The sequence below is a fragment of the Lontra canadensis genome, unplaced genomic scaffold (assembly GCF_010015895.1).
Source record: "Lontra canadensis isolate GAN:19392208 unplaced genomic scaffold, GSC_riverotter_1.0 scaffold3, whole genome shotgun sequence".
Taxonomy (NCBI): Eukaryota; Metazoa; Chordata; class Mammalia; order Carnivora; family Mustelidae; genus Lontra; species Lontra canadensis.
The window spans coordinates 53,597,916-53,624,958 of NW_022630997.1; the positions used below are offsets into that span (position 1 = coordinate 53,597,916).

Consider the following 27,043-nt stretch of genomic DNA (forward strand, 5'->3'; position numbering starts at 1 on the left):
TAAAATTTATAATGTGGTACACTTGGTATAATTTAAACATTAAGTTCCTTTTAAATTTTGTATTTTGGATAGTAGAGACTGATGTATCATATGGTACAGTTTTTATAAAATGAGAATGTCATCTACTAAATGTTTAATTCTAAAATGATAAGCTGGCCTTATCATTCTTTATGGATTATTTTTCCAAAGGATTGACATGTGATTTTTTTTTTTTACAGACATATCTCCTATTGTCATATTTGTTTTCCAGGTTAAATTTGAAGTATGGTAGATCTCTTTTCTGGTGGGGTGGGATGGCTTAATACAGTGCAGATTTATTCTGTTGCAGTTCTGGAGTTCAGAAGCCCAAAATGGGTTGGTAGGCTTTCATTCCTTCTAGAGGCTCCAGGGTAGAATCCTTTACTTTCTCCTGCTTCTAGAGCCCATCTGAGGCTCTTGGCTGTGTATCATGTTGACCTCTGTTTTGATCATCATTTTGAATAGGTTGCTTTTTAGTTTACCTCACCTTTCTATTCACTATTGGTGATATTTCTGAAAGAGAGTTATATAAAATGGCTAGTCTTATGTTTTGCATGTGTCGTAGGGTTTTCTAACAACTATCCTGTTTAAAGAAGTCATTATCGTTTTAAATTCAGCTCAATATGATCAGCCTTCCAAAGTGTTCATCTATCACTCCTGTGAAGGCGCTGCTGGAATTCAGTAGGCAAACTCTGCTACAAGAAGGACACCCAATTATTTTAATGATAGGTATAGAAGCTGGAGTGAAATTGATTACATTCTTGGTGCTCCCAGTGTCCACATGTTTGTGAGTGGTGTGCAGACGAGAGTTTCAGGTTTACCAGGATTATGCAGAGGAAGGCCTAGTTCTTGTGTAAGAGTTTCATCTGCAGTACCATGTAATAAAATGTTGACAACCAAGAATTGATTGTAATGCTGTTTTGTCTTTCTCAGCAATATAAATAAAAGAGTAAGAAAGGGGAAGCATTGGTAACCAGTAGAAGGGAAACAAGCTCAGTCTCGGGATACGTGAAAATGAGATTTGTAAGTGTGATTTTGAGCTGTCTTGCAATTTAGTTTTGTCATCTACAAAATGGGGTTAATGATAATGCCGACCTTATCCACCTCGGAGTTGTAAGGATCAAATTATGAGATTAGGTAATTTATTTAATTCAAATTGCTTAGTGCTATGTGAACATATATATATATATTTTTTCTAATCTATTAGCTTTTTTCAATGTGTTGCTTTTCATTATGATAGCTTGCCATTGAACAAACTTAGCGTCCTGGCAAATATGATAACTTATAGCAAATAATATCTCAGTGATGGTTTGGTACTTTAAAGGTGATCTTTTAAGAAATTTGAGATTTTTAGCATCTCTGAGATTTTGGCAACTTTTTTTCTTTTTTTTTTTTTTGAAGATTTTATTTATTTATGTGACAGAGAAAGACACAACGAGAGAGGGAACACAAGCAGGGGGGAGTAGGAGAGGGAAAAGCAGGCTTCCCGCGAGCAGGTAGCATGATGCGGGGCTCCATCCCAGGATCCCAGGATCATGACCTGAGCCGAAGACAGCTGCTTAAGGACTGAGCTACCCAGTTGCCCCGATTTTGGCAATTTTTAATTAAAGCATTAGGTGTGCCCGGAAGCTGCTATTTTAGCTGGTCCCACAGAACAGGTATATACAGAATAATTAAAATCTTGGCGCTCCATGCTGCGTTTTGCAAAGTCTGGTAAGATTTCAAAGCTGGTACTGGGTATGAAATGGCATGGCTTCGATTGGTGTGGAGATCTACTGAAGTCTCATTGAGTCCCTCAGTATGTGGTACTTACCAACCTGAAATTCTCCAGGTGTTTGAAGACTCAGTGTAATGAATTGCCCTCTATGTTGGGAAATTTGGTTTTAGTCTATTATTCAATGTAGATGTGCTTGGTCATATCACGTCACTTCTACAGAATGTCCTCTTAACTGGTAAGATTTCTCTCGCTTAAACATTTTCCATGTTCTGAAATCCAGACTGTGGTGAGGCTCTCCATCAAAATTAGTACATACTGGGGGGGCGCCTGGGTGGCTCAGTGGGTTAAGCCGCTGCCTTCAGCTCAGGTCATGATCTCAGGGTCCTGGGATCGAGTCCCGCATCGGGCTCTCTGCTCAGCAAGAAGCCTGCTTGCTTCCCTCTCTCTCTCTGCCTGACTCTCCGTCTACTTGTGATCTCTGTCTGTCAAATAAATAAATAAAATCTTTAAAAAAAAAAAAAAAATTAGTACATACTGGGGGTGCCTGGGTGGCTCAGTGGGTTAAAGCCTCTGCCTTTGGCTCAGGTCATGATTCCAGAGTCCTGGGATTGAGCCCCGCATGGGGCTCTCTGCTCGGCAGAGAGCCTGCTTCTCTCTCTCTCTCTCTCTGCCTGCCTCTCTGCCTACTTGTGATCTCTCTCTCTGTGTCAAATAAATAAATAAAATCTTAAAAAAAAAATTAGTACATGCTGTTCTGCAGAACCTCCTAGCGTACTAATTCTAAGCTGTAGGTTTGCCCGGACACTGATGAAGACTCTGGAGGGCTGAGTAAATGCCTAATGTACAGGGATTCCTGAAGAAGCCTTTTATTTGTTTGTGATAGTTGCTTAAGTTAGAAGTCTGAGTCATTAATGAGACCTTTCTCCCCTTCTCATGTAATGAGGTACAAATACTCTCAGTTCTGCCCCACACATATGCACCACCTTTATAAAAGTGATTTTTTAAAAAAAGATTTTATTTATTTATTTGACAGAGAGACAGACAGTGAGAGAGGGAACACAAGTACGGGGAGTGAGAGAGGGAGAAGCAGGCCTCCCGCAGGGCAGGAAGCCTGATGTGGGGCTCAATCCCAGGATCCTGGGACTATGACCTGAGCTGAAGGCAGACACTTAACGACTGAGCCACCCAGGTGCCTCTAAAAGTGATTTTTAAAAATAGAGATTATTGATAGAATTAGCTGATGATAAAATAAAGCTACTAATCTTTCTTTCTTGCTTATGATAGGTAGCAGCTAAAATCTGTGATGTTGGCTCAGGTCATGATCTCAGGGTCATGAGATCAAGCCCACATCTGATTTTCTCTCTCTGCAGCTTCTGGGGACTGTGTCCATAGGTGTTCACAATGGTCCAGCGTTCGACATTCCGCAGTAGGCTGTCCTATAATATAGCCTCTAATAAAAATAGGCTGTCTTGAGCCCCTGGTAATAGGATCATTTACCTTTATACCAAAGAGGTTGGGAAAACACCAAAATCTGCATGTGGTGTGTGCCTAGGCCGACTTTGAAGAGGAGTTGTGCTGGGAGAACTCAAGTCCTTATGAAGTTGTCTGAAAATGAGAAAACACGTCAGCAGGACCTATGGTGGTTCCATGTGTGTTCTTGACAGGATCAAGTGTGCTCTTCTTACTGAGGAGCAGAAAATTGTTGTGAAAATGTTGAAGGCACAAGCAGAGTCAGGAAGCTAAATAAAAAAATGAAGCTTTTTTGAGTAATAAAAAAAAAGCAAAAGGCAAAAAAAAAAAAGATTCTCTCATTCCGCTTCTCTCTCTCTCTCCCCCCTTTAAAAAAAAAAAAAAAAAAGGAAAAGCAGCTGGCCAATAGACATATGAAAAGATGTTAAATTCACAAGCCTTAAGAGATTAAAAGGACTACTTCTGTTTGATTGCACTTTACCTACTAGATGGGCCAAAAAAAGTCCTCTTTAGGGTGTTGAGGATATGGGCCCTTCTGAGTGCTGCTGATTTGAGTGTCTGTTGTACAGCTTTTTGTGGGGAGGATGAGAGAAGCTTAGGTGTACTATTTATCTGCTAAAATAAAACATGCTTAGGGCATCGGGTGGCTCACATAAGGTTAAGCATCTGCCTTTGGCTCAGGTCAAGACCCCAGGGTGCTGGGATGGAGCCCTGCATAGGGCTCCCTGTTCCTCGGGGAGCCTGCTTCTCCCTCTGCCTCTGTGTGCTTATGCTCTCTCTCTGTCTCTCATGAATAAATAAGATATTTAAAAAAAATAAATAAGACATGCTTACCCTTTGGTTTAGCAACCCAATTTAAGAACTTCCGCTATGGAAGCTAAAACCTCAAAAACCTCAAAAATACAACAACAAAGTATGTGAGGTCATATTTACAGGGATATTTATGTTTGTCAAGCAACAATACTGGAAACAGATTTTAAACCTTAATGGGACACGTTGCATGTATTATGGTTCCTCTATTATATGGAATATGATTAAGGTAATTTAACATTGTTAGAGCTACACATAGTAAACTGGAAGGATGTGCATTATTTCTTAAGACTGTAGCATGATCCAAGTTTGAAAACAGAAAGGAAAAGGACAGTCATAATATTTGAGCATAGGTCATTGATTGATTTGGTTACCTCAGGGATGGGATTTTCAGGGAAGGGGAATTATTAAATTTTCTTTTCACTTGATATGTTAAAATGAGGATATAGTTTATAATAAAAAAAAATCCAATAAAGCAAAAGCAAAATCAAGTAAAGAAAAATTTAAGGTAGAGGAGAAGCAGAAACCCTTGTTCTCTTGGACTTCTTTTCCTTGGGTACATTTTTACACTACCATTTATTGTACATTTGATCTTAGGAGTGTTCCTTATTCACAGTCACAGAACTCAATTCTCTAAAAGCCGTCGGTATCTGTGCTTGTGGAAATTTTCTCAGTGCTAATTAAGATTTATGGTTCCTTTGCACAGGCCTGTGGTTTAGAAATTATATTTCGAACTGAGCTGGAGCTATAAAGAATTTTTGTTTGGATGTTGGTATCCTAATCATGTTTTTAGAGGGTGGAATTAAGAATGATAATTTTCTTCTTTCATGCCCCAAATTAGAGTAGTCCTATCTTCTTCATCCTTCTTATTTCCAGGTAAGTTGAGTTCTTGTCTTATTGGGTCCTTCTATTTTTAATTCCTGCTTTGCTTTTGATTAAAGTTGAAGTTCTTTAACTTTTTTAATTACAAGAACAAATGTTATTCATTCCTGAAAAATCAGAAACACAGTCAAATAAATACCAAACAAAGCCAACTCCTTGCCTCCAAAGCAAAAAATCATGCAAATCCTACTCATTTGATATCAATGTCTCAATCCATTGATAACTTCCTTTCAAACTGTTCATTGAGAATATTTTCTGTAGAGTAATCATGGAGATCATACTGCGTTGTAAAGAATAGTTATGTTATTTGAAAATGGGTTTTTGGATGATATATTGGGCATGGTTAAGGAATAACACTAGAGAGGCCCACGGAAGTGAAAGATTTCCTTACTTCCACGGGCCTCTGGGGCACAGCAGAACATGCAGGGGTGTTCAGGGGAGCGGGGTGGAGTACACAAGCCAGAGACAGGAGAGGATTTCATTGGTGCGTTTGAATATCACTAGTTCACAGTCAGGAGAGGACAAGTAGGGGAATTTGTGCCTGGTTGTCTGGTCAGGTCTTCATGGTCTGTTTGTGGAGATGTTGATGCATCAGGTAAATAAAAAATTTTAAAACATTTGCAATGCACAGGCAAATCTGAATATCCATCCCTAGAATTTGTTGGTTTACGTCTTCATTTTATCTGGAAAATGGGCATAATAATTAGCACCATAGGGTTGTTGCTAGCACTACGTTGTAAAGGCCAGTGCTTGGTTCACAGTAAGGTCCTTTTATTCTGTGTTTAAAGGTTTCATGTGTAATATTGTTTTTATTAGGCAGGTAATATATATATTCAATGTGTATGTTCAGTGTATATGTTCAGTGTGTATGTTCAATGTCAGTCATGATGTTCTGAATCTTTTTTTATAACAACGGCACCCTGGAGTCGAAGTACCTGGCTGCTCCCTGATGCAGGTGGCACTAGGGGGCTGTGGGCACCCTCGGCCCTTCTTCATTGCCCTAACGACTGAGAGGTGAATAACCCCCTACTTATGACCCATGTTGGGCTTATCATATCTTATCAGAAGTGGAACATACACGAACAATGTGGACATTTTTATGTCCCCTTTATTTTTTGAGTACAGCCAAATCTGCCTTCAGATGACAGGTTGTACCAATTGACATCCCACCAAAGTGTGTGGGAGTGCCTATGTCCTGAGCTTCCTAGAGCACAGCGTTATTTTTTTCTTTACCTTTATGAACATGATTGGTGAAAAGCTGCCCCACATTGTTTTACTTTGTGGTTATATATTTTTGATCAGTGTAAAAGTAAAATATGGAGTACTAGCTTTCAGAAAAGATTGTGCTTCTCAGGGGTAAGTGTGGAGGCACTAATACCTGGCAGCCTTGTAAGTCACTGGCTGGGCGAGAAGAAGTTGGTCTCTGCTCTTTATTTATACTTGTCCTAGCAGCCCATTACATTGCTGTGCTTTGTGTTTCTGGTGACAGTTGTGTGATCTGTTATTAAATTGAGACTCCATGTGGGAATCTCCATTCTGAAAATTTTCCCTTTTAATACTGCTGAGTGTGAAATTGCAAGAGAATATAGAGGACTAGTCATGACTTGAGTGGAAGGTTGAGACTTATTTTCCTGGCTGGAGATCCAAAGAATTGTCCTTACTATGTTTGACATTTTCTTTCTTAGCAATATTTAATCATATAGTTTACTTTGGCAACACAGAGTTTGTTTCTCCAAATGCTTGCTTTATTTCTGAGAAGCTATACTTCGGTTACATTGATCACTTTTTTCACACCTCTTTTTTTTTTTTTTTTTTTTTCCTCCTTAGTTTTCCTGGATAGATGGCAAGGAAATTAGTAAAAATGTGAATTCAATACTTAGAATGACATTTTCTAGCTTTCTTGGATTTTGGTATTAAAATCCAATTTTTGTTGGGTATGGTATTGATGATTCCTTGATAAAGTTTGTTATTTTCATGTCGTATTCATTTCTTGTAACAAAAAAAAATTGAATATATGTATTATATGTAGGAATAGTGTGTGATTCTTCAGAGGAATACATGATATTCCCAACTAACCATCTGAAGTACATTTCCTAACATTAGAGCTAGATTTATTTTAATTTGTACATACATTTTCCTAGTTTTTCTTGTACTGGGGACAGTTGTTTGTTAAGGGATAGAGACATAATGATGTGGTCAACATTGTCCTCAAATTTCTAATCTCTGATCTTCAGGTCAGAACCTTAGTATCTTTTGGCTGAAAGCCATCATAAAGTTTGAATTAAAAAAAAAAAAAAGAAAAAAATCATGAAAACATACCATAACATTCATGCTAGAACAGAGTTGCAAATATATAAAACTACCATTTAAGAGGTAATTTCTTAAACCGTTGTTAATCTTAAAAGTAAAACAGTCAGGGGTGCCTGGGTGGCTCAGTAGGTTGAGTGGCTGTCTCTTGAATTTGGTTCAGGTCATGGTATCAGTGTTGTGAGATCAGGCCCCAGACTGGGCTCAGGGCAGGGAGTTGGCTTGAGACGTACCCTGTCTCTCTTCTTGTGCTCTCTGACTCAAATAAGTAAATAAATCTTAAAAATAAAAACTGTTATTTTACAGCAAAAAATGAGTTTACTCAAGAAATAACACAGAATTGCAATTCAGGACATGCAAGCTACCGTAAAACTATGGACAAGTCTAACAAACAAAGGAGAGGAAGAAAAAAAGCAGGAGTTCAGGGTAATGATGGTTTCTCATTGGTGGAATTGCCAATAGTAGTTGATTTCTTGCAGGAGGTGCAATGTGCATCTTTCCCTTTTGGGGCCTGTAATTAATGATTCTTTTTGTTGACTATTCTTCTGTTGGGGTCTGTGATGACATGGAGTGATACAGGCTCTCTCTTTAAGCTGGCGGACTCCACTTCCCGTGAGATTTCTCGTTATCAATTTTCACGTTTTCAGTACAGCTCTTTAGTTATGTTATCTAAAACAACTTTTATGCTGGCTTTAGAAGGAAATCCAAACAAAAACTCCCCAGAATTTGCCCTCTTACCATTATCCACATACACACCCTCTCCCTATTTCTGTGCTTTTGTTCTGATGCTCCTTTGGGTGTTCTCCCACCCTTTTCAACTCTGGGAAGGTCTCCTGTAACTTATGCCTCTCCTTTGGCTATCACCTCTTTTGTAAAGGCTTTTGGAACTTTATCTCTGTCTCTCCCACCACCAGATGTGTGCATATGTGTTTTCAGGGCTTGAATGCCTTTATGCATTATACCTTTAATTTGTCTGATACTGACACACTTCTTCATGCCACTCACTCTGCAGAGACTGGGGTTACAATGGCTAAAAAAGCACTTTCTCTGCTCTCAAGTACCAGTGTATATTTTTAATTAATAGACTTTATTTTCATTTTTTTAAAAAGATTTTATTTATTTATTTGACAGAGAGAGAGATCACAAGTAGGCAGAGGGGCAGAGCAGAGAGAGAGGGGAAGCAGGCTCCCTGCTGAGCAGAAAGCCCGATGTGGGGCTCGATCCCAGGACCCTGAGATCACGAACTGAGCCAAAGGCAGAGGCTTAACCCATTGAGCCACCCAGGCGCCCCTAGACTTTATTTTCTAGAGCAATTTTAGTTTTTTACAGAAAAAACAGTTGAGTAGAAAGTACAAAGATCTTCCATATACCATCCTGTCTTCCAACCCCATACGCAGTTTCTTCTGTTATGTTGCAGTGGTACCTTTGTTATAATCGATGAACAGTATCGATACATTGTTATTAACTAAAACCCATAGATCGCATTGGTGTTCAGGTTTTGTGTTGTGACAAATGTGTAATATCTGTCATCTTTATTGCAGGATCATACTAAACATCCTTGGTGCTTCACTTATTGATCCCTTTTCCCTCCCCCAGTGCCTTGGCAACCACTGATTGTTCTACTGTCTATAGATTTGCTTATTCCCAAATTTCATATAGTTGGAATTATGCAGTATGTAGCCTTCCAGAGGGGCTTCTTTTACTTAGTAATATGCATTTAAGTTTCCTCTTTTTTCTTTTGTGTGTGTGTGTGTGTGTGTGTGTGTGTGTGGATAGCTGAATGAGATTCCATTTTCTGGATGTACCACAGTTTATTTATCCATTCACCTACTGAAGGGCATCTTGGTTGCTTCCAAGTTTTGGCAATTATAAATAAAGCTGCTATAAACCTTCACGTGTACTTTTTGGGTAGTTTGGGTAGACATAGTTTTTAACTTACTTGTGTTAGGTATCATGAAGCCTAATTGCTGGATTGTGTGGTAAGACTATAGTTAGCTTTGGGCGCCTGGGTGGCTTAGTTGGTTAAGCTACTGCCTCTGGCTCAGGTCATGATCCCCAAGTCCAGGGATAGTCCCTCATCGGTCTCCCAGCTCTATGGGGAGTCTGCCTCTCCCTTTGACCTTCTCGCCTCTCATGCTCTCTTTTTAGAAGATTTTTTAAAAGAAAGTCTTTAAAAAAAGAAAGAAAAAAGACTGTAGTTAGCTTTGTAAGAAACTACCGGTTGTTATTGTAACATTTTGCATTCCTATCAGCCTTAGGAGAGTTCCTTTTGCTCCGCATCTTTGTCAGCACTTGGTATTGTCAGTGTTTGGGATTTTTACCCATTTTAATAGGTATTTGGTGGTTTCTCATTGTTTTAATTTGCAATTCCTTGATAGCATATGATGTTGCTCACCTTTTCATATGCTTATTTGCCATTTATATATCTCATCTGGTGAAGTTCCTGTTCAGATCATTTGCCCATTTTTATTTTTATTTATTTATTTTCCCCCATTTTAAAATGGATTGTTTATTTCCTGATTGTTTAGTTTTAAGAATTCTTTGTATAACTTGGATACAAGTCATTTATCAGATATATACTTTGCAGATATTTTCTCTCATTCATTTATTTTTAATTAATTAATGTATTTATTTATTTTTAACGATTCTATTTATTTATTTGTCACAGAGCACAAGCAGGAAGAGCAGCAGGCAGAGGGAGAAGCAGGCTCCTTGCTAAGCAAGGAGCCTGATGCGGGACTTGATTCCGAGATCCTGGGATCATGACCTGAGCCAAAGGCAGATGCTTAACTTCTCTCATTCTTTTAATAGTGTCTTTCATAGAGGAGAAGTTTTTGATTTTAATAAGTCTAACTGAAATTTTTCTTTCATGATAATGCCTTTGGTATTGTATCGAAAACTCATCACCAAACCTTGTATGTCTAGATTTTTTCCTATATTTCCTAAAAGTTTTATGGTTCTGTGTTTTATGGTTTTATGTTTTGTAGATTTACAGTTATAGGGCCACAATCCATTTTGAGTTAATTTTTGTGCCAGGTGTAAGGTCTGTGTCTGGATTCATGTTTTTGTATATGGATGTCCACTTTTCTAAAACCATTTGTTGAAAAGACTATCCTTTCTCCATTAAATCAGTTTTGCCCTTTTTAAATCAGTTTTTTCTTTTGTTTGCTCTTTTAAATCAGTTTTTTCTTTTGTTAAAGAAGACTTGAGGGACGCCTGGGTGGCTCAGTTGGTTAAGCGGCTGCCTTTGGCTCAGGTCATGATCCCGGCATCCTGGGATCAAGTCCCACATCGGGTTCCTTGCTGGGTGGGGAGCCTGCTTCTCCCTCTGCCTCTGCCTGCCACTCTGTCTGCCTGTGTTCACTCTCTCTCTCTGACAAATAAATAAATAAAATCTTTAAAAAAAAAGAAAAAAGAAGACTTGAATATATTTGCTTGCGTCTATGTCTGGGTTCTTTACTCTGTTCCATTGATCTGTTTGTCTATTTGTGTACCAATAATAGCCTGTCTTGATTGCTGTAGCTCTATAGTAAGTCCTCAGGTCGGGAAATGTCAGTTTGTTGATACTGTGCTGGTTATTTCTGGGTCTTCTGCCTCTCCTTATAAACTTTAGAATCACTTTTTTGATATCCATGAAATAACTTACTGGGATTTAGAAGTACAGCATAGTGATTTGACAACTCGATATCTTATGCAATACTTCTGAGAAGTGTAGTTACCATCTGTCACCATACAGTGCTATTACAGTGCTGTATACCATTGACTGCGTTCCCTATATTCATCCCTGTGACTTACTCGTTCCAGAACTGGAAGCCTGTGCCACTCCCCTTCACCTGCTTTGGGTGTCTCCCACCCTCTTCCCTTCTGTCAACTACCAGTTTGTTCTCTGTATTTATGGACTTGTGTCTGCTTTTGTGTATATGTTTTGATTTTTAGATTCCACATATAAGTGAAATCATAGGGTATCTCCTCTATTTCAGTTAGCATAGTGCCATACTAGGTCCATCCATATTGTAATGGATGGTTGTAAAGTGTTACAGATGGCTAGATCTTACTCTTTTTAGTGGCTGAATAATATTCCTGTGTACACATATAGGTATATGTGTGTAAAATATCTTTTTTATCCATTCATCTGTCAGTGGACATTTGGGTTGCTTTCATGTCTTGGCTCTATTAAGTAATGCTGCAGTAAACATAGAGGTGCATATATCTTTTCAAATTAGTGTTTCTGTTTTCTTTGGGTAAATACTCAGTAGCGGAATTACTGGATTGTGTGGTATTTCTATCTTTAATTTTTTTGACCCTATACTGTTTTCCACAGTGACTGTACAGATTTGCATTTTCGGCAACAGTGCATGAGGGTTTCTTTTCCTCCACATCTTTGCAATACTTGTTATTTTTTGTCTTTTTTATACCAGCCATTCTGGCAGGTATAAGGTGGTACCTCTGTGGTTTTGATTTACATTTCACTGATGATGAGTGATGTTGAGCATCCTCTCATGTGTCTGTTGACCATCTGCTGTGTTCGTTGGAAAAATGTCTCTTCAGGTCCTCTGCTGGTTTTTAAATTGGAATATTTGTTTTTTTTGGTGTAGCTTGCTATGATTTTGATTGAGATTGTATCAGATCTGTAGATTAGGTTGGAAGAATTGACATCCCAATAATATTAAATCTTCTGGTCCATGGGGGTGCCTGGGTGGCTCAGTCAGTTAAGCATCCTACTTTTGATTTTGGCTCAGGTCATGATCTCAAGGTTGTGGGGTCAAGCCCTGTGTTGGGCTCCATGCTGGTCATGGAGCCTGCTTGGGATTCTCTCTCTCTTTCCCTTACCCTCTGCCCCCCCACCTCCACCCTTGCTTCTGCTCCGTCTCTCTCTCTAAACAAACAAACAAACAAACAAACAAAAAACCCAACAATAAAAAACTACACAAACTTCTGGTCTATGAATATGAATTATCTCTCCATTTATTTAGGTCTCCTTGGATTTATTTTATCAGAGTTTTGCCTTTTCCTGATGAATATCTTGTACATATTTTGTTAGGTTTATACCTAAGTCGGCCAGTCCTCCTCCTTCCTCCCTCTTAATCTTTCTCTCTGGTACTAATGTAAGTGGTGTTGTGTTTTTTTTTTTTTTTTTTTAAGATTTTATTTATTTATTTGTCAGAGAGAGAAAGGGAGCAAGAGAGCACACAAGCAGGCAGAGTGGCAGGCAGAGGTGGAGAGAGAAGCAGGCTCCTTGCTGAGCAAGGAGCCCAATTCGGGACTCGATCCCAGGACCCCGGGATCATGACTTGAGCGGAAGGCAGCGGCTTAACCCACTGAGCCACCCAGGCGTCCCTGTATTTTTTTTTAAGATTTTATTCATTTATTTGACAGAGATCACAAGTAGGCAGAGAGGCAGGCAGAGAGAGAGGGGGAAACAATGTGGGGCTTGATACCAGGACCCTGAGACCATAACCTGAGCTGAAGGCAGAGGCTTAACCCACTGAGCCACCCAGGTGCCCCAGTGGTGTTGTATTTTTAATTTCAAATTCCAGTTGTTCATTGCTGGTATATAGAAGCAAGTAGCTTTGTATAATTATCATGTATCCTGCAACCTTATTATACTTGCTTATTAGTTCCAGGAGTTGAGTTTATTTTATTTATTTATTTATTTATTTATTTATTTATTTATTGGTTTGTTCTTTGATTTTTAGTATTTTCTGCATGACAATTTATATCATCTGTGTCCAAGGACAGTAGCTATGAGTTCTAGTTCAGTGTTGAACAGGAGTGATGATCCTTGTTTTGTTCCTGATCTTAGGGAGAAAAGATATGATTTCTCACCATTAAGAATGATGTTGGGGGGGGGCAACTGTGTTGCTTAGCTGGTTAAGTGTCCTACTTTTGATTTTGGCTCAGGTCACGATCTCAGGGTCATGAGACTGAGCTCTCCTTTGGGCTCCACAATCAGTGGGGAGGCTGCTTGAGGTTCTCTCTTTCCCTCTTTTCCTTTCCTCTCCCCCCTCTCTCTCTCTCAAATAAGCACATATGTTTAAAAAAAAAAAAAAGAATGATGTTAGGGGTGTTGGGATGGCACAGTCGTTTAAGTGTCTGACTCTTGGTTTCAGCTCAGGTCATGGTCTCAGGTTGTGAAATAGAGCCCTGTGTTGGGTTCTGCACTCAGTGGGAAGTCTGCTTGAGATTCTCTCTCTCTCCCCTTCTGCCCCACCCCATTTCCCCCACTTGCTCTCTCCCACACACTTTCTCTAAAATAAATAATAAATCCTTTAAAAAGTGATGTTAGCTGTAGGTGTTTTGTAGATGCTTTTTAAAATCAAATTCAGAAGTTCTTCTCTATTCTTAATTGTCGAGAGTTTTTTAATCATAACTGAATTTTGGCTGTTGTCAAATGCTTTTTCTGTTTCTGTTGATAAAATCATAACTTCTTTCTCTCTCTCTCTCTCTCTCTCTCTCTTTTTTTTTTTTTAGCTTGTTGATATGATAGATCCCAGTAAATGATTTTCAAATGTTAGACCTGCCTTGCTATTTGGAATAAATCTCACTTGGTTGAGATGTATAATTATTTTTTTACATTGTTATACTTGATTTGTTAATGTTTTGTTAAGGGTTTTTGTATCTATGTTCATGAGAGGTATTGATTTGTAGTTTTCCTTTTTTAAAAAAATTTAAAAAAATTTTTTTTTATTTTTTAAAGATTTTATTTATTTATTTGACAGACAGATCACAAGTAGGCAGAGAGGCAGGCAGAGAGAGAGGAGGAAGCAGGCTCCCCACTGAGCGGAGAGCCTGATGTGGGGCTCTATCCCAGGACCCTGGGATCATGACCTGAGCCGAAGGCAGAGGCTTTAACCCACTGAGCCACCCAGGCGCCCCTGTAGTTTTCCTTTTTTATTATGTTTTTGGTTTTGGTACTGGAGTAATGCAGGCCATCTGTCCTCCGTCTGGGGTGCCTCGATGGCTCAGTTGGTTAGGTGTTGGTTAGATCTTCAGCTCAGTTGGTTAGACCTTCAGCTCAGGTTATGACCTTGGGGTCCTGGGATCAAGCCCCACGTGGGGTTCTCTACTTGGTAGGGAGTCTGCTTTTCCCTCTCCCTCTGCCCCTCCTCCACACTTGTGCTTTCCCTCTCAGTCTCTCTCAAATAAATAAAATCTTAAAAAAAAAAAACAAAATTAAAAAAAAACAAAATTAAAAAATACAAAATAAATAAAAAGAAATACTCCCTCTGGTTATATTTTCTAAAAGAAATTGTAGAAAACTGGTACAGTTCCTTTCAATAATGTTTTATAGACATCACCAGTGAACAGTTCTGGAAGGTTATTATTTCTGTTTATGAATATTACTAATTTTTGATTCAGTTTATTTAACAGATACAGGCCTATTCAGAGTAGCTATTTCTTCCTGTATGACTTTTGGTAGATATAAAAGTATCTTTTAAGAAATCAATGCATTTCATCTAGGTTCTCAAATCTGTAGTCATAGAACTGTTCATATATTCTTTTATTATCCTTTTGGAGTCTATGAATCTGTACTGATGACTGTTCTTTCATTTGTGATATTAGTGACTTGTGTTTTCTTTTTTCTTGCTGAGCCTGGCTGGATCTTAGTCAACTCTGTTCATCTTTTCAAAGATCAGCTTTTGGTATTGTTGATTTATTGTTGATTTCCTTTATTGATTTGATTTCAGTTCATTATTTCCTTTTTTATGCTTTAGACTTATATTGTTCTTAGTTCTCTAGTTTTTAAGACTGAAACTTAGATTATTTTAGATCTTTTCTAATTATGCATTTAATGCTACAAATTTTTCAAGAAGCAGTGTTTTCATTATATCACATATATTTTGATATGTTGTATTTTCATTTTGTTCACTATATTTTAAATTTTTCTTGAGATTTCTTCTTTGATTCATGTAGTATTTAAACGTGTGTTTAATTTCTAATTTGAGATTTTTTAGCTATCTTTCCGTTATCGATTTCTATTTTAATTCCATTGTGATCTGAGAGCAAACTTCGTATCATTTATTTTGTCTACATTTGTTAAGGTGTGTTTTATGGTTTATCAGAATGATCTATCTTGGTGAATGTTCCATGTAAGCTTGAGAACAATGTGTATTCTGCAGTTGTTGGATGAAGTATTCTATAAATGGCAATTAGATCCAATTGTTTAATGGTACTACTTGGTTCAACTGTGTCCTTCTTGATTTTTTTGCCAGCTGGATCTGTCAATTACTGATAAGAGTATTGAAGTCTCCACAATAATAGTTGATTCTTTTTTTTTAAATCTCGTTTTCCTTGTAGTTCTAGCAGTTTTTGCACATATTTTGACATTCTGTTGTTAGACACATATACATTAATGATTGTTATGTCTTTTTAAAACATTGAACTTTTAAATCATTATGTAATGCTCCTTTTTATCCTTCGTATTTTTCCTTGCTATGAAGTCGGGTTTTTCTGAAATTAATGTTGCTATACCAGTTTCTTTTGTTTCATGTTATTAGTGATATGTCTTTCTTCATCCTTTTATTTTTCATCTATGTGTACTTTATTTTTCTTTTTAAAGATTTTATTTATTTATTTGACAGACAAAGATCACAAGTAGGCAGAAAGGCAGGCGGAGAGAGAGGGGGAAGCAGGCTGAGCAGAGAGCCTGATGTGGGGCCCTATCCCAGGACCCTGGTATCATGACCTGAGCCGAAGGCAGAGGCTTTAACCCACTGAGCCACCTAGGCACCCCTCTATGTGTACTTTATATTTAAAGTGGTATTCTGGTAGACTTTTTTTTTTTTTTAGTGCATTCTAATAGTCTCTGTCTTTTAATTTGTGTATTTAGCCCATTCATGTTTGAAGTGGGTATCTATATAGCTGGATTAATATCTACCATATTTTGATTTCTTTTTAAATTTGTTGCTCTGTTCTTTCTTTTTTGCTTTCCAGTGGGTTTTCTTTTTTTTCCCTTTTTTGGTTTTAACTGATCATTTTGTACAATGATTCCATTTTCTCTCCTCTCTTAACATATGAATTATGCTCCTTAAAATTTTTTTTCATGTTTGCTGTATAGTTGGTTATATTAATTTATAGATAATGCATGCCCACTTTCAAATAACACCATCCATTACACAAGTAATGCAAATAATTTATAATACAATGTTCCCAATTCCTTCCTCTTATCTCTTATAACATTGTTGTCATTCATTTCACTTATCTCTAGACTATAATCGCTGAATACATTGTTGCTATATTTAATCAACAAGAGTTGTTATTGAGCAAACTCTTATCTGCTAGATAAGTTGAGAATAAGAAAAGTAAGATATTTTATTTTACCTTGATTTATTCCTTCTCTAACCTTCTTTTATTAATATGGATCTGAGCTTCTGATTTTTATCATTTTCCTTTATTTCTCACTACTATTGTCAAATAATCTCATTGGATACAGAATTTTTGGTAGGGTTTTTTTTTTTTTTTTTCTTTTAGGACTTTAAATATTTTATGCCACTCGTTTGCATTGTTTCTGAAGAGAAATTGGGTGTAATTTTTATTTTTGTGCCTCTTTAGGTAAGGTGTTTATTTCCTCTTGGTTCTTTCAAGATTTTTCTCTTTTTGTTTGATTTTTTGCAGTTTTGGATATGATATGTCAGGGTGTAGATTTTTAGTATTTATCATGTATGGTATTCTCTGAGCTTCCTTGATCTGTGGTCTAGTGTCTGTAGTTCATCAACTATAATCTGTTACCAGACAGGAACCAGACTGATTAGGTCTTAGTCTTTTAAGGAACCCTTGGACTGTTACCTTCAAAGTATTTCTTAACCTTTCTTTTCCACGTTAGGAGAGAAAGGAAGCCCCAGACATTCTGGCATTGAGCATCAGTGCCCAGGTAGGTTAGACTTTGGTAATACCCAAGGGTCATTCAGTCTTTTGCAAATTAGTTTTCCCCAAGGGCATACTTTTGTTAAGGAAAACAGAGCTCAGAATGTGTTTTAAAGTGACTGACTGTTCCCTCTCCCTCCCAGAAATGTGAGGGGAGTTATCCTCAGAACCTGATGGAATTCCTGGAAGTGAAACTCATGGAAGGATTGGGGCTCTATTAAGGCTGGGACCCTTAGAAGTTTAAACTCTCAAACCTGCCCAGAATCCTGACTAAGGTGTGACTATGACTATATTACTTGCCTAGATTAGGAATACTAGAAGGTAAAAGCATCTAATTTGTAGCCATTTGATACGTTTCCCAGGTTTGTGGTTGTTTCCTTTTGCCCCACCCTTTCAGTACAAAATTTGGGCTACTACTTTGCTAAGGGATGGTTTTACTGTAGGTCCACCAAGTAACTGTATTTTGTGGATTGTTTTCATGGCCTCTCATGTTCCTTGAATGTAGCATTTCCTCTCTTATGTGCTTTCCCAGGAAAGAAAATAATTATCCAGATATTTAAATTGCTCCAGTTGAGAAAAAGGATTTTAACAAATAGCTCATTGGAATTTACCACATTTTCCTCCCTCTTTTTTTGGATGATAAGAGCTCACGTTTGCTGAAACTCTACTATGTGCCAACTGTAGTTTTAAAATCATTAGTTCTATTAACTCATTTGATTGTTACAACACTGCTGTGAGATAGGTATAATTACTGATCCCATTTTATGGATGAGGGAATTGAAGATCAGAGAGATTAGAACAATGGGTTAAGGTCACACATTAAAAAACAGAGCTCAACTTCAATCCTAGGCAGTCTGGCTCAGATTCCAGGATTTATGATTTTTCTTTTCTTTACTATATCCACATACCACTATATTTAAGTATTCTTTAAGTCAACTCATGTTTTACAAATACAAATTCTTTTTGAAAGGAAACTTGACATCACTGTTGTAAATGGAAAATCATTATGGTTTTACTGAAATAGAAAGTCAATATAAAAATCTTGATGAAAATAAAACAATGCTGCAAAAAACAAATTGCTCAATACTTTGATCCAAGAGTGCCTGGGTGGCTCAGTCGGTTAAGCATCTGCCTTCAGCTCTGCTCTGATCCTGATCTCTGCTTCTCTGTGTGCCCTTCACCTGCTTGTGCTCTCTGTCACTCTCTCTCTCTCAAATAAATAAATAAAAATCTTAAAAAAAAAACAAAAACTTTGATCCAAGAACTGCTTTTTTCTTTTTTGAAAGGCAAGACTGCATTTGTCAAAGTGTTAAAGTCTCCAAATTAAATTACGTTTCTTGATGTAATAAGAATGAATCAGAGAATATTGACAAGAGAAAAAGTGATTCAGTTTTTGTAAGTCTCCTTCCTTCTGTTTGACTCTCTTTGGAGAAACTACTCACCTGTTAATTTAGTTCTAAAAATGCAGCACTGTATCGTTCAGCACACAGAAGCAGCACGTGTGAGTGGCACATACGTAAACAGGTATTTATTAAATGGTAGTTATCATTATTGTTAAAATCCAGATATCCTATTACGCATAAGGACTGACTCATAAAAATAATTTTGTTAGGATTTATAATTCTTAGGTTAACCTAGCCCAGAGGTCCTCATTTTTTCTCTTTCGGATGACACATTCTTCTTCCATATATACAACAGATATTTCTACTTCCCCAGATAGAAAAAAACGAACAACAGACCTTAAATACCCCCGGTTCTCTCTCTCTCTCTTTTTTTACGTGCATGTTCCTAGGTTATTTAGCACTCCTCTTCACTGCTTATACAGTACCACCGGGAATTAACAGGACAAAGGGGAAAAGGGATGTGTGGATGTGTAAGGTGTGGTCTCATTTATGCTGCAGGTGACACTCAGTAGGGCTTACGTTTCCTGTACTGTGTACCCTTATCACCCTATTTCCTTCTTTTAGTCACAGCTGTTTAAAAATATCTTCCTTCCTTCCTTCCTTCCCCTTCCTTCCTATGAGTAAACTAACATATTTCACTGTGGAAAATGTGGCAAGTACATAAAGCATAGGCAAAATGGAAGTAATCCTGTTACTCAGAAGGGACTGTTGGCTAAAGGGACCAGAGGCTTTCTAGGAGGAGGAGAGTGCACTTACTTTCCCCACCTTCTCACCCCTGCAGTCTCTCTCCTGCCAGTGGTGTGGTTTCTTAGTAGCCACACCATTGTGAGGAAATTACTAATGTCTCCGTGCTGTGGCTTCCTGCTCTGTAAAACTGGGATAACAATCTTGTGGTGTCGTTGTGAGCATTCCATGATTGGATGCATAGAAAGCATTAAGTACAGTGTCTGAGACGGTAAGCTCTAGATCAGTGCTGGCTGTCACCATGGCTCTGCTCCCCTCAAGCAAGGTGGGATGTCTGCCTCGAGGTCCTGGTTTATGTCATTATCTCTAGCTGCGAAGTTCAGCTTCTGCTCCATCTTTGCCCCTTGGAGGTCTGCTCATTCTTTTTTTTTTTTTAACTTGATAGACAGGGATCACAAGCAGGCAGAGAGGCAGGCAGAGAAAGGAAGGGAAGCAGGCTCCTCGCTGAGCAGAGAGCCAGATGTGGGGCTTGATCCCAGGACCCTGGGATCATGACCTGAGCCGAAGGCAGAGGCTTTAACCCACTGAGCCACCCAGGCGCCCCAAGGTCTGCTCATTCTTCAGGGTTATCTCACATGCATTCATTCTCCCTTGTGAATTTCTGTTTTGACCGACCTCATTCCCATAGATTTTGGTTTTTGTCGCCTTTGGTGTCCTAATGCTGGCAATCTAAAAACACGGTATGTGTTGAATTACAGTCCTTTTTTGTGTTTAGAATTATAAAGGGGATTCCTATGTAGGTAGGCTGGATTTGAAAGTGTAATGGCAGCAAAGGCAGATGGAAAAGGAAACTGTGGTTCGTTACTGGGCTTCGAGGCATGACCAAAGCTTGGGCATCTTGGCAGCGTTAAAGTTAGAGATTATGTAACTCCTGTGATGAGCTTCTGACTGGAAAAGGAAACACAAACAGCAAAATGTGCAGGTTGCTAGCTTTGAAAAAAAATGCACAGAAATTCTTATGCAATCAATTTGAGTATTGTTTAATTGACATTTTAAACTCTATGGTGTTTAAAATGGTGCCCAGTTATGTCGAGCTTTATCAGAATTGTGTTCTGTTCAGTTTCAGGAAAGCCTTCTAGGCTGGCCCAAGCCAGGGTATCTGCAGTTCTGTCACATTCTAATAATTATTATAGCATTTTTGTTTGATGATTTTAGAATTAAGTCACTTTAGCAAGTTTAGAATTGGTACTTTAGTTTTATATTCCTGCTCCATACTTACGTATGTATGAACTCCGGGTAACCAAGATCTTAAATCAATTGAAATGTAAAAACCTGGATTTTAAGGTGAATGGTTAAAACATCCTCTTTTTTTTTTTTTTAAGATTTTATTTCTTTATTTGACAGAGATCACAAGCAGGCAGAGAGGCAGGCAGAGAGAGAGAGGAGGAAGCAGGCTCCCCACTGAGCAGAGAACCCATTTGGAGCTTGATCCCAGTATCCTGGGATCATGACCCGAGCCAAAGGCAGAGGCTTTAACCCACTGAGCCACGCAGGCGCCCCTAAAACATTCTCTTTTAAATGGAGGGTTTCATGGTGACTTCTGAGAATTTAGATTTTAGGGGTGCCTGGATGGCTCCATTGTTAAGTGTCTCTCTTCAGCTCTGGTCATGATCCCAGGGTCCTGGAGTTGAGTCCTGCATGGGCTCCGTGCTTGACAGGAAACCTGCTTCCCCCTCTCCCATTCCCACTGCTTGTGTTCCCTCTCTAGCTGTGTCTCTACCAAATAAATAAATAAAATCTTTTAAAAAAAGAAAAGGGGGTGCCTGGGTGGCTCATTTGGTGAGCTTAGGTCATGATCCCAAGGGCTCAGGGATGGAGCCCCACACCACATCAGACTCCCTGCCTGGCAGGGAGCCTGCTTTTCCCCCTCCCTCTGCCCGCCACTCCCCTTGCTTATCTTTTCCCTCTCTGTCAAATAAATTAAAAAAAAAAAAATTTTTAAAAAAAAAAAAAAAAATTAAAATCTAAATTCTCTCTTTTTTTTTAAAGATTTTTTTTTTTTTAATTTATTTGACAGAGAGGGAAAACATAAGCAAGGGGAGTGGCAGGCAGATTTTAAAAGTGGAATAATTTATTGTAGCCTCCTAATAATTTTACATTGGAACTCCTATAGTCTAAAGTTAGATTTTACACGTTCTGAATTATTCATAACAGTGATTCTAATTATTCTATTACAATAGTGATTGTGACTGGAAGGTTAGCAGTTACTTTTTGTTGTATTTTGTTTTGACAAAGTGGCATTATATTAAATATTGATTGTGGGGCGCCTGAGTTGCTCAGTTGGTTAAGCTTCCGAATCTTCATTTCGGCTCAAGTCCTGCTCTCAGTGTCCTGAGATGGAGCTGTGCTGGGCTCCATGCTCAGTGGGGATTCTGTTTGAAGACTCTCTCTCTCTCTCCCCCTGCTTGCATGCGTGCACGTGCTTTCTCTGTCAAATAAATAAATCTTAAAAAAAATACTGTGAACCCCTAGAATTTACAGTGAAGGACTTCTTACCTATTTGAACACATTAATCAGGTGTGAAACATATGTGAGTATGTGTATATGAACATACACATGTGTGTGTATTCACGTTCAAGAATATTTACTGCCATGAATACTGCCTTTGTTTATGTCTCCCCAGTATTGTAACAATTTTTATTTGCTTTGGTTTCAAAATATATAGTCAAATTATGTTCAGCATGTTTCTGTATCCAATATAAATTCGTTTACAGGCCCGAGTTTATTGTGCTTTAAGTATTTGTGACATGTTCTACAAGTTGTTGGACTTGATTTTGTTAATTAACTTTAGTAAATTTGAACATTTGGTCCATCAGAAACAATGGCAGCAACTGTGGTAGTTTCGAGAACAAACAAGTCTGTACAAAAAAAATTCATTTACTATTCACGAACATCTAACATTTCATTAAATCAATTATATCCATACTACACTTACAATATAAGGAGAGTAAAGCAGTGTTCAGACTCTTGCAGTGTGAGGAAGGAAGAAGCTCTATTAGAAAACAAAACTGGGAAGATACCATGTACCAGAGCTAACAAACCGTCCTGCCCCATGATGGCACTGGTGATGGCTTGTCATTGTGACCCATGTGCTGGCAGGGGTGGCTGCTTGCTCCAAGGAATGCACTGGCGTTCCTTGTAGTTTCCATATTGTGGGGAAAATGTCTGTCTGGCTGGTATCCACACCCTCCGAATTAAAATAAATTGGAAATCTGAGTGGAACAGTAACTGTTGGATACATCTATATTCCTTCTTTCATTCACACTCATTTCCTTGAATGACCTTTGTACTTCCTTTTTGTAGAGTCTCTTTGTTGGAGAAGGTCAGGAGGACAACATTATTAAAATTCTTTAGATGTCTCTCACTTCACCACTATAATATGTTGCTTTTTCTGAGGTTATCTTTTCTTTTGAGTTTCAGGATAAAGGCCTTTTGCTCTAAAATCTCTGGCTTTTTGGATACTTGTTTTTTGTATAACTGCACTAACCTTTCAGAGTTTAGGCACATGATGATTGCTGCTACTTATGCAGGGTAAGTAGTCAGTCAGCCTTGATTAAAATGTGTTGTAGAGCTTAGGTTTTTTATTTCTACTGGTATTAAATTAAGATAGTATAGAGAGAGAGACAAAACTAATACTGAAGTGAAAAGAAGCAATAAAAATAGTGTACTTGACATTTACCTGTAGTGACTTTAAACTTCTTGGATGCTAATGGCATGTGGTTTGATTTTGACTCCATGTGATTAGGTGTATACTAAGGCTATTACGGTTAACTTTTGGAGAGGCAGTAAGTCTTAGGGGTTGAGAGCACAGCCCTGGAATCAGACTGTCTGGGATGGAAGACAGGCTCTGTCTGTCATGTGTATGTTCTGACTTTGAGCAGGTACTTAGTTTTGCTAATCCTCAATAAATGGAAATAACTGTATTCCTGTTTTTACCATTGTTGTTATTATTTTAAACTTCTACAACGACTTCATTTTCTTGTGGTTCGTTGGTCGACACATCAAATTCCCAAACCAAAGCTAAGTTTAGAGCTTTGCTTGAACCTCACAAGAACTCATATGAGAAATGTCAACCTTTAATGGTGAAGAAACAATCAGGTATTAAATGTAATGTCTGTCCTATAATTACATGGACATAATGGGCATAAATGTTTGGAAAACTGTTGGTACTTAAGGGCTTATTACTCAGCTGCAGAGTACTTCATGCATACAGTCATTTTGTAAAACTTAGGAGGGATATTTAAAATGCCTTTTGTAGGGGCGCCTGGGTGGCTCAGTGGGTTAAAGCCCCTGCCTTCGGCTCAGGTCATGATCCCAGGGTTCTGGGATTGAGCCCCACATCGGGCTCTCTGCTCGGCAGGGAGCCTGCCTCCCCCTTTCTCTGTGCCTGCCTCTCTACCTACTTGTGATTTGTCTGTCAAATAAATAAAATCTTAAAAAAAAAAATGCCTTTTTGTAAAAAAAAAAAAAAAAAAAGCCTTTTCTGCAAATAACTGATTTCCAGTGTACCTCTCCCTCCCCAGATTTCTTACCTCCACCTCTCCACTTACCTGCCCACTTGAAGTCATTCTGCTCTGGGAGGAAACCCTACTTAGCACAACTGTAAGACCCATGCTGATGATTATCTTCCCATGAATAAGGAGTTCAAATGATCTTGAAACCATTTTCCCTTTACCCACCTTTTAATCTCTTGATAAATTTGCCTGGTGATAGGGTAATGATTGTTTTTTCTTACCAGACTTTGTTTCAGGTGGTATTTTAAAGGCTCGTCTCTACTTTGTTCTTCTGAGTCCATTTCAGGTTCTCTCACTTAACTTTCTTCATCTTCTTTAGTGAGTTTTTCTTCTGCGTGGGAAGCATTTGATAAGTAAGTTTATGGCAAGGGTTGATGAACTTTTGGTAAAAGGGGCAGGTGGTAAATATTTAGGTTTGGCAGAGTCTTTATCACAACTACTCAACTCTGTTGTAGCTTGAACAAAGCCAGAGATAATGCACACAAATAATACATAAAGGAATGAGTATGCTTGTGTTCTAATAAAGAGTGTGTGTGTGTGTGTGTGTGTGTGTGTGTGTGTGTGTATGTATGTATTTAATCCCAGCCCCCCAATGAAGTTTTATTATGGACACTGAAATATGAATTTTGAATGATTTTTGTGTGTCATAAAGTAGTATTTTTGATTTTTCCCAATCAATTAAAAATGTAGACTTATTCTAAACTTGGTGGGCTATACAAAAGCAGGTAGATTTGGTGCCTGCATTGTTGCCTGTGGACTTCTGTTCTGGTGTCTTACCTATATGACAAGGGCAGTGTTGATAAAGTATCCATAAAAGCTACGTGTTATTTCTACTATGAGCTTTAGCTCTTTTGAAGTACTTTATTAATAAGTAATAAAAGTATTACGTGTGGTATTCTGGTTATGTATTGTTGTGTGAAAAGTCATTCACTAACTTAGAGGTTTAAAACATCAGTTTTTTCTTCTCTCTCCTATTTCTCTTGGTAGACTCAGTTCAGCTCTCTTACTCAGCGGCCAGAGCTGGGCTGGAGTCATTGGAAGGCTACCTTGCACTGGATTTCTAAGATGACTTGCTCTGGTGGCTGATGGTTGATGCTGGTGCAGGGAGCTCTGTCCTTCCGTGGCCTATCCCTGTGGCCTGGGCTTCTCACAGAGTAGCAGCTGGGCTTCAGGACAGGGTGATCCAAGAGTCCCAGGTAGAAGTGCCGAAGCTTCTTAGGACCTGTCCTAAGAAGTCACACAGTATCAGTTTCACCACATTCTGTTGACCAAAAGGAAAGTGTTAGGGCTAACCCAAATTCAAGGGCCTACACAAGGGCATGAACACCTAGGGGTGTCATTCACTGGAGAGCTGTCTTTGAAGACTAGTTACCATGTGGGGCGTTCTTTCATGAATTCAAGGTAACTGGTCCTGTTTGGAGAGGGTAAGGATAATTAGAAAGGGAAATATAATTGGAGAAAAATAAAATTTCTGATACATATTTTGTCATATGTAGCTATACATAGCTTCCCCCCCCACTTTTGGTGCTTTTAAAATATTTCATAATAGGGAATGCCTGGGTGGCTCAGTTGGTTAAGCATCTGCCTTCGGCTCAGTTCATGATCCCAGGGGCCTGGGAGCAAGTCCGGCATCAGGCTCTCTGCTCGGCAGGGAGTCTGCTTCTTCCCTTCCCTCTGCTGCTCGCCCTGCTTATGCTCCCTCTCTCTCTGTGTCAAATAAATATATTAAAAATATTTTTTTAAATATGCAAAATTAGGAAGAATAGTAGAATGGACTCTTGTTTACCTGTCACTCAACAAACATGGAGTCATGGCTAATCTGATTTCATTTACACCCACCCATTTATTTTGAAGCAAATTAAAGACACTATAACGTTTCAGATCTACATATTTCCCTTATATCTCTGAGCGATAAGAATTAAAAAAATAATAACCTTACTAACCTAACCATAGTATCTAAATCTCAAATAATTCCTAAAACTTCAATAGTGTAATCCCTTTATTTAAGGGATTTATTTAATTAAATAACCAGGAAGTTCAAATTTCTAAATTGTCTATTAAATATCACAATTTTTTGTTTATTTTTTTTAGATCAAGATCCTATAAAGAGTCACACATTGTAATTGGTCAGTAAATCTCCTGAATCTCTTGATCTATCATTGGTTTCTCCTTTTTTTTTTTTTCTTTTCAATTTATTTGTTAAAGAGACCAAGTCCTTGTTTGCTGATTGCTTTCCCCTGATTGCATCACATTCACTAGTATCATTGAATTGGTTTTATTATTCCGTATAAATTGGGAGTTAAATTAGCAGCTCCATCAGATTCAGATTTGTTTTTGGATAGAACTTCTTACGTTGTGTGGTGTGTTCTTTCATGTGGATGCAAAATAATGAATGCTTGTCTCTTTACTGAAGAAAAATGCACATATCCACTAATTTTTAGAAAGTGCAAAATGGTGATATTCTGATTCTAGAACCTGCCCTCCTTTTCTAAATTTCTAATTCATTTTCTTTTTTTGGTGGAAATACTGCCATAAAGAGAAAAAGCCTTAAATCCCCTGTTTGCTCATCTTTTGGTACCATTTACATAGGAAATTTTCAGAATCATGAGTTAGTTTACTTGTCTCATTTAGTCTCACATGTATATCCCCTTTTTTACTCCCAAGATTCAGTTTTCTAGGCACCCAGGACTAGACTATCAAATAATTAGTCTGTTGATTTATATCATAGTATGCACTGAGTCTCAAAATAATACCAGTACTATAACCAACAATATGATTTCTGTCAAGTATGTTTCCTTCCCTGGTTCTTTTTATCTTTATGCGTCTCTCACATAGAATATATAATTTATTTGTCTTAAGTCCTTTCGTGTAGTCTCTGTATAGTTAGGCCTCTGACTGACCACACATTTATTTTTAGGAATTCCTGCATTAAAATTTAATTCAATTAATTAATTAATTAATTAAATTTAAAAGATTTTATTTATTTATTTAACAGACAGAGATCACAAGTAGGCAGAGAGGCAGCAAACTATACATACTTCCCCCACCTTGCTTTTTTTCCTTAACAACCTTACTAAGATATCCTTGAGATTTCTTTAGAGCTGCAGGGAACTCCATTGTGTGAATGTACCTTTTTATTTAGTTTCCTACTTTTTTTTTAAGATTTTATTTATTTATTTGAGAGACTCAGAGACAGAGATAGTGACAGAGAGCATGAGTGGGGAGGAAAGGGAGAAGCAAGCTCCCTGCTGGGCATGGAGCCCAACTCGGGACTTGATCCCAGGACCCAGAGTTCATGACCTGAGCCGAAGGCA

The 27,043-nt window shown here is 38.1% G+C and overlaps 1 protein-coding gene and 1 pseudogene across 1 annotated transcript in view; both read left to right on the forward strand.

Annotated features, from left to right (window-relative positions):
- Positions 1-27,043, forward strand: part of ANK3 (ankyrin 3) — a 670,144-nt gene that overhangs the window by 9,821 nt on the left and 633,280 nt on the right. The gene's annotated exons all lie outside the window — the stretch shown is intronic.
- LOC116857989 lies at positions 3,137-3,531 on the forward strand (annotated as a pseudogene).